The sequence below is a fragment of the Stegostoma tigrinum genome, chromosome 8 (genome assembly GCF_030684315.1).
Source record: "Stegostoma tigrinum isolate sSteTig4 chromosome 8, sSteTig4.hap1, whole genome shotgun sequence".
In the NCBI taxonomy this organism is placed as follows: Eukaryota; Metazoa; Chordata; class Chondrichthyes; order Orectolobiformes; family Stegostomatidae; genus Stegostoma; species Stegostoma tigrinum.
The window spans coordinates 8,969,927-8,975,926 of record NC_081361.1 but is presented as its reverse complement, the minus strand read 5'-3'; the positions used below and the strand labels follow the sequence as shown (position 1 = coordinate 8,975,926).

Genomic DNA, 6,000 nt, shown 5'->3' with positions numbered 1-6,000 from the left:
TAATATATAAGGTGAACAGCTGTGGCCCCAACACTGAACGCTGCGGGACACCACTCATCACCAGTTGCCATTCCGAAAAAGAGCCTTTTATCCTAACTCTCTGCCTTCTGTCAGACAGCCAATCCTCAATCCAAGCCAGTAGCTCACCTCGAACAACATGGGCCCTCACCTTGCTCAGCAGCCTCCCGTGAGGCACTGTATCAAAGGCCTTTTGGAAGTCTAGATAGATAACATCTACTGGGTTTCCCTGGTCTAACATACTTGTTACCTCTTCAAAGAATTCTAACAGGTTTTTCAGGCACAACCTCCCCTTACTAAAACCATGCTGACTTGTTTTAATCTGACCCTGCACTTCCAGGAATTTAGAAATCTCATCCTTGACAATGGATTCAAGAATTTTACCAACTACCGAGGTTAGGTTAATCGGCCTATAATTTTCCATCTTTTGCCTTGATCCTTTCTTAAACAAGGGAGTCACAACAGCAATTTTCCAATCATCTGGGACTTTCCCTGACTCCAGTGACTTTTGGAAGATCACGACCAAAGCCTCCGCTATTTCCTCAGCCACCTCCCTCAGAACTCTAGGATGTAGCCCATCAGGGCCAGGAGATTTATCAATTTTTAGACCCTTTAGCTTTTCTTACACTTTCTCTTTTGTAATGCTTCTGAGGCTTTATAAGGCTCTAGTTAGGCCCCATTTAGAATACTGTGTCCAATTTTGGGCACAACACCTCAGGAAGGACATACAAACTCTGCCCCCTGGCTCTCCCTAATTATTGGCATACTACTCATGTCTTCCACTGTGAAGACTGACGCATAGTACTTATTAAGTTCTTCAGCTATTTCCTTATCTCCCATCACTAGCCTTCCAGCATCAATTTGGAGCGGCCCAATATCTATTTTTGCCTCTTGTTTGTTTCTTATGTATTGAAAGAAGCTTTTACTATCATTTCTAATATTACTAGCTAGCCTACCTTCATATTTGATCTTCTCATTCCTTATTGCTCTCTTTGTCATTCTCTGTCTGTTTTTGTAGCCTTCCCAATCTTCTGATTTCCCAGTGCTCTTGGCTGCCTCTTTTTCTTTGATATATTTCCTGACTTCCTTTGTCAGCCGTGGCTGTCTAATCCCACCCCGGATAATCTTTCTTTTCTTTGGGATGAACCTCTGTACTGTGTCCTCAATCACACCCAGAAACTCCTGCCACTGTTGGTCTACTGTCTTCCCCGCTAGACTCTGCTTCCAGTCGATTTTCGTCAATTCCTCTCTCATACCCCTGGAATTACCTTTATTTAACTGTAACACCATTACATCCAATTTTGCCTTCTCTCTTTCAAACTGCAGACTGAACTCTACCATATTATGATCGCTGCCTCCTAAGTGTTCCCTTACTTTAAGGTCTTTTATAAAGTCTGGCTCATTACATAGCACTAAGTCTAGAATAGCCTGCTCCCTTGTGGGCTCCATCACAAGCTGTTCCAAAACGCCATCCTGCAAACAGCAGCAGACAGTCCCCACTTTTTATACCTTATTAAGTGCATAATACATAAAGCAATTTATATCTCACAATGGTATGATACATGAAACAATCGCTATATGAGACGATGTAACAAAGTGTGAAGCTGGATGAACACTGCAGGCCATGCAGCATCTCAGGAGCACAAAAGCTGACGTTTCAGGCCTAGACCCTTCATTGTGCTCCTGAGATGTTGCTTGGCCTGCTGTGTTCATCCAGCTTCATACTTTATTATCATGTATTTTTGTCTTATGTCTTTAGTAAATTAGGGCCATATCATCATTTTAGCACAGTTCCCAAGTCTTTAAAAGCAAACTGCAGCTACACCTCCCCCCACACCCACAACCTTTCCTGCTCAAATCTTCCTGTTTATTGAGCCATTTGCTGGCCACTTCCCTTCCACTCCTCATGCTTGGCACCTTCCTCCCTGACCTTCCTGCATACTGTCTTGGGTCCTTGTCAACACTCTTGTTCCTCCCTCACTCCTATTTGTTCTCCTCTCGCTCTCTCACCCACTCTCTCCCGCCTGTCACCCTTCTCCTGAACATCCACTGAGAGCACAGGTTTGGGTGTCAGAAGAAAAAGCGAGTGGGAGCAGCAGAGGGAAGTGGTGAGCCAGAGCTTCAGGGAACATAAGTTAGTTACAAAACACTTTCAGTAAAGGAATTAGGCTACCAATAGGGAACACATCAAAGAGGTTGCTCCCAGATTCTGTAATACAGCACTGGCGCACTAGGTCCAGGAGGGAAAAGGGTAAAGTTGTCATGTTTCCACAGGGACACAGAAGATTCCCCAGGCACACATTACAAAAAGGAATGAGAACAGATATGTTTGGTGATGTGCCTGTCACCAAAGTGCACTATGAGGCATTATACAAAGGTTAATAGTTTTGCTGGTGTCTCTATTTAAGGGTTTTGGCTCACAGAACACTGCAATGGGTAGAGGGTTAGAAAGATGAGGATTAGGAGCCATGCTGATATAGGTTTATCTTCAGGGCAGTGCTATCTGATGAAACCTGGAAGCCTCCTCTGTTCTGAAGAAGGGTCTCGACCTGAAACGTCAGCTTTCCTGCCCCTCTGATGCTGCTTGGCCTGCTGTGTTCATCCAGCTCTACACAGTGTTATCTCAGTCTTCTCTATTCGTTCTCTTCTTCCAGCAGCTCTTCCATTATCCATAGTTTTGCCTCTTTGTTGTCTACATTCCTTCTTCTTGTAGAGACTGCAACTGTAACCCCTGTCATGAAAAGATACAATTCTGCAAGATTATAAGGAGCCATATAGATATAGCCTGAGTTTTTAAAGCAAGGGCACTTTGCTAAGGAAAAGTTACTGGTACTACAACAACAATGTTGCACCTGCAAGAATTACAGAGCATAAATAGTCATTCAGTCTGGACAATATTCAGTGAGGTCAGATCATCCACCTGAGATTGGGATAAGACTGTTGCATTTTGAAATATGAGAAAATTTGACCTTCCTGCAGAGCTTCCTCTCTCTGCTACTCATTTTAGCAAAGTGTGTGTGCTGAAAACCCACTTGAAGTCATCTTTACCACTAGGGATGGGTCCCTAAAGGGGATTTCCTTGGAATCTAAACTTCCTCTGATGCAGATGGAATTCAGCTAATTGCAACAGTACCAACAGCTTCTGTGGTTACAGAATAACCTCAGATTCAGAATATTATTTTGGACAATCCACGACTTTCCTTTTTCATTAATAATACTTAGCCAAAGTACTTTAAAGTTAACCTTCTGCAAAGTTTTCATTTATTTGTTTCTCCCTTGACAAGGGTAGGTAGTTATATGTTTGCATAACCCAAACATTTTTCCAACAATCTTTAATTTTTTTGTTTGAATAATTTTTTTGGCAATAAGTCAGATATTTGTTGGTTGACTTGTTCTTCATACTGAACCTGCACACTCTAAGACTTATAGGTCTTTTTAATAAATTTTTAAAGGGCTGTTATTGCATACCTCGAGAGCAGGTGTACTTGCACCCAGGTCTCCTGGCCCAGAGTTAGGGGCAGTACCACTGTGTCACAGGATGCCTTCTAAGGAATGTGTAATTAGCCAAAGCACTAATTCAGTTCACTTTAAATGTGAAACCTTCCTCCATCAACAGTGTTAAATGTGCAAGCTCTTAGAATGTGGAAGGATGAGGGCAACAGATACATGAGAACACAACCACCTCCAATTTCACTCACTACTCGCCATCCTGACTTGAAAATATGTTGCCTTTCCTTCAATGTTGCTGCGTGAAAATCCTGGAACTCCCTCTTTAACAGCACTGTGGATGTCTCTAAGCCCCAAGAACTTTAGTGGTTCAAGAAGGCAGCTTACTGCCATCTTCACAGTGGCATTTAGGGATGTGTAATAAATGCTGGCCCGGTTGGCAACACCCACATCCTGCAAAACAAAACTAAAATTCTGCAGTTGCAAAAAGAAAGTCAACAGTACCACATCTGAAAGTCCCATGTACTGGTGGTTTTAACCAGCAGTGGAGGCTGTTGGGAAGGAATGTTCATCATGCAACTGAATGCATCTTTTGCAGGGAATGTTTAACAGAAGGTGTTGACTGGACCTATCTAGGACACTGATAGACATTGTCAACTGCCCACACTGCACACTTTCAGTGTGTGCATGTCAAGCTGCTTCAGCACCTTGGAAGCATGATACAATTCACAGGCCTTGCCGGCGAACAGCTTGCCACCATTTTAAGTCTCATGGATGCTGTGGTGCTGAGTTTTGCAAAATCTTATTTTCCAAAGCATAACTCAACCTCCAATTCCTCCTACAAAATTGCATCAATCGCATTCACTGTACATGAAATATATTTGCCAAATAAGGGTGGTACAGTGGGTCAGTGGTTAGCACTGCAGCCTCACAGCGCCAGGGACCCAGGTTTGATTCCAGCCTCAGGCAACTGTCTGTGTGGAGTTTGCACATTCTCCCCATGTCTGCATGGGTTTCCTCCAGGTACTCTGGTTTCCTCCCACAGTCCAAAGATGTGCAGGCTAGGTGGATTGGCTGTGCTAAATTGTCCATAGTCTTCAGGGGTGTGTAGGTTATAGGGGGGTGGGCCTGGGTGGGATGCTTCAAGGGGCAGTGTGGACTTGTTGGGCCAAAGGGCCTGTTTCCACACTGCAGGGAATCTAATCTTCTGTACACAACTACACACTTGTTCTGCAAATGAATCAATGTTAGCTTGTATTTTATCACAGACCACCTCAGTATAAATTGTATCTATGCCTACCCTTCAGTAAAATTAGTGCCCCAACAAATCTTGAAATCTTAATTATGATTCCCAATTCAAACTCTCTATTGTCTACTTTTATTTCTTTTATTATTTTCAGAACATAGAACAATACGCAGAACAAGCCCTTCAGCCCTCAATGTTGCGCCAACCTGTGAACTAATCTCAGCCCATCTCCCTACACTATCCCATCATTATCCATATGCTTATCCAAGGACTGTTTAAATGCCCCTAATGTGGCTGAGTTAACTACATTGGCAGGCAGGGCATTCCACGTCCTTACCACTCTCTGAGTAAAGAACCTGCCTCTGATATCTGTCTCAAATCTATCACCCCTCAATTTGTAGCTATGCCCCCTTGTACAAGCTGAAGTCATCATCCTCAGAAAAAGACTCTCACTGTCCACCCTATCTAATCCTCTGATCATCTTGTATGTCTTTATTAAATCCCCTGTTAGCGTCCTTCTCTCCAATGAGAGCAGACCCAAGCCCCTCGGCCTCTCTTCATAGGGCCTGCGCTCCAGACCAGGCAATATCATGGTAAATCTCCTCTGCACCTTTTCCAATGCTTCCACATACTTCCTGTAATGGGGCGACCAGAACTGCATGCAATATTCCAAATGAGGCCGCACTTGTACAGTTGCAACATGACATCACGGCTCCGGAACTCAATCCCTCTACCAATAAAATCTAACACACCGTAAGCCTTCTTAACAGCACTATCAACCTGGGTGGCAACTTTCAGGGATCTATGTACATGGACACCAAGATCCCTCTGCACATCCACACTACCAAGAATCTTTCCATTGACCCAGTATTCTGCCTTCCTATTATTCTTCCCAAAGTGAATCACCTCATATTTATCTGCATTAAACTCCATTTGCCACCTTTCAGCCCAATTCTGCAGTTTATCCAAGTCTCCCTGCAACATTCTTCCACACTGTCCACCACTCTACCGACTTTAGTGTCTTCTACAAACTTACTAACCCATCCACCTATGCCTGCATCCAAGTCATTTATGAAAATGACAAATAGCAGTGGTCCCAAAACAGATCCTTGAGGCACACCACTGGTGACCTGACTCCAGGCTGAATATTTTCCATCAACCACCACTCGTTGCCTTCTTACAGAAAGCCAGTTTCTAATCCAAACTGCTAAATCTCCCTCAATCCCATGTCTCTGTATTTTCTCCAATAGCCTACCATGTGGAACCTTATCAAAGGCTTTACTGAAGTC

At 43.5% G+C, this 6,000-nt stretch overlaps 1 long non-coding RNA gene across 1 annotated transcript in view; it reads right to left on the bottom strand.

Annotated features, from left to right (window-relative positions):
* Positions 1-1,770: 1,770 nt before the first annotated feature.
* LOC132209917 (uncharacterized) overlaps positions 1,771-6,000 on the bottom strand; it is a 56,312-nt gene continuing 52,082 nt past the window's right edge. The window contains exon 4 of the long non-coding RNA XR_009446093.1: positions 1,771-2,749. This is a non-coding gene — a long non-coding RNA (uncharacterized LOC132209917). The remainder of the gene's footprint in view (positions 2,750-6,000) is intronic.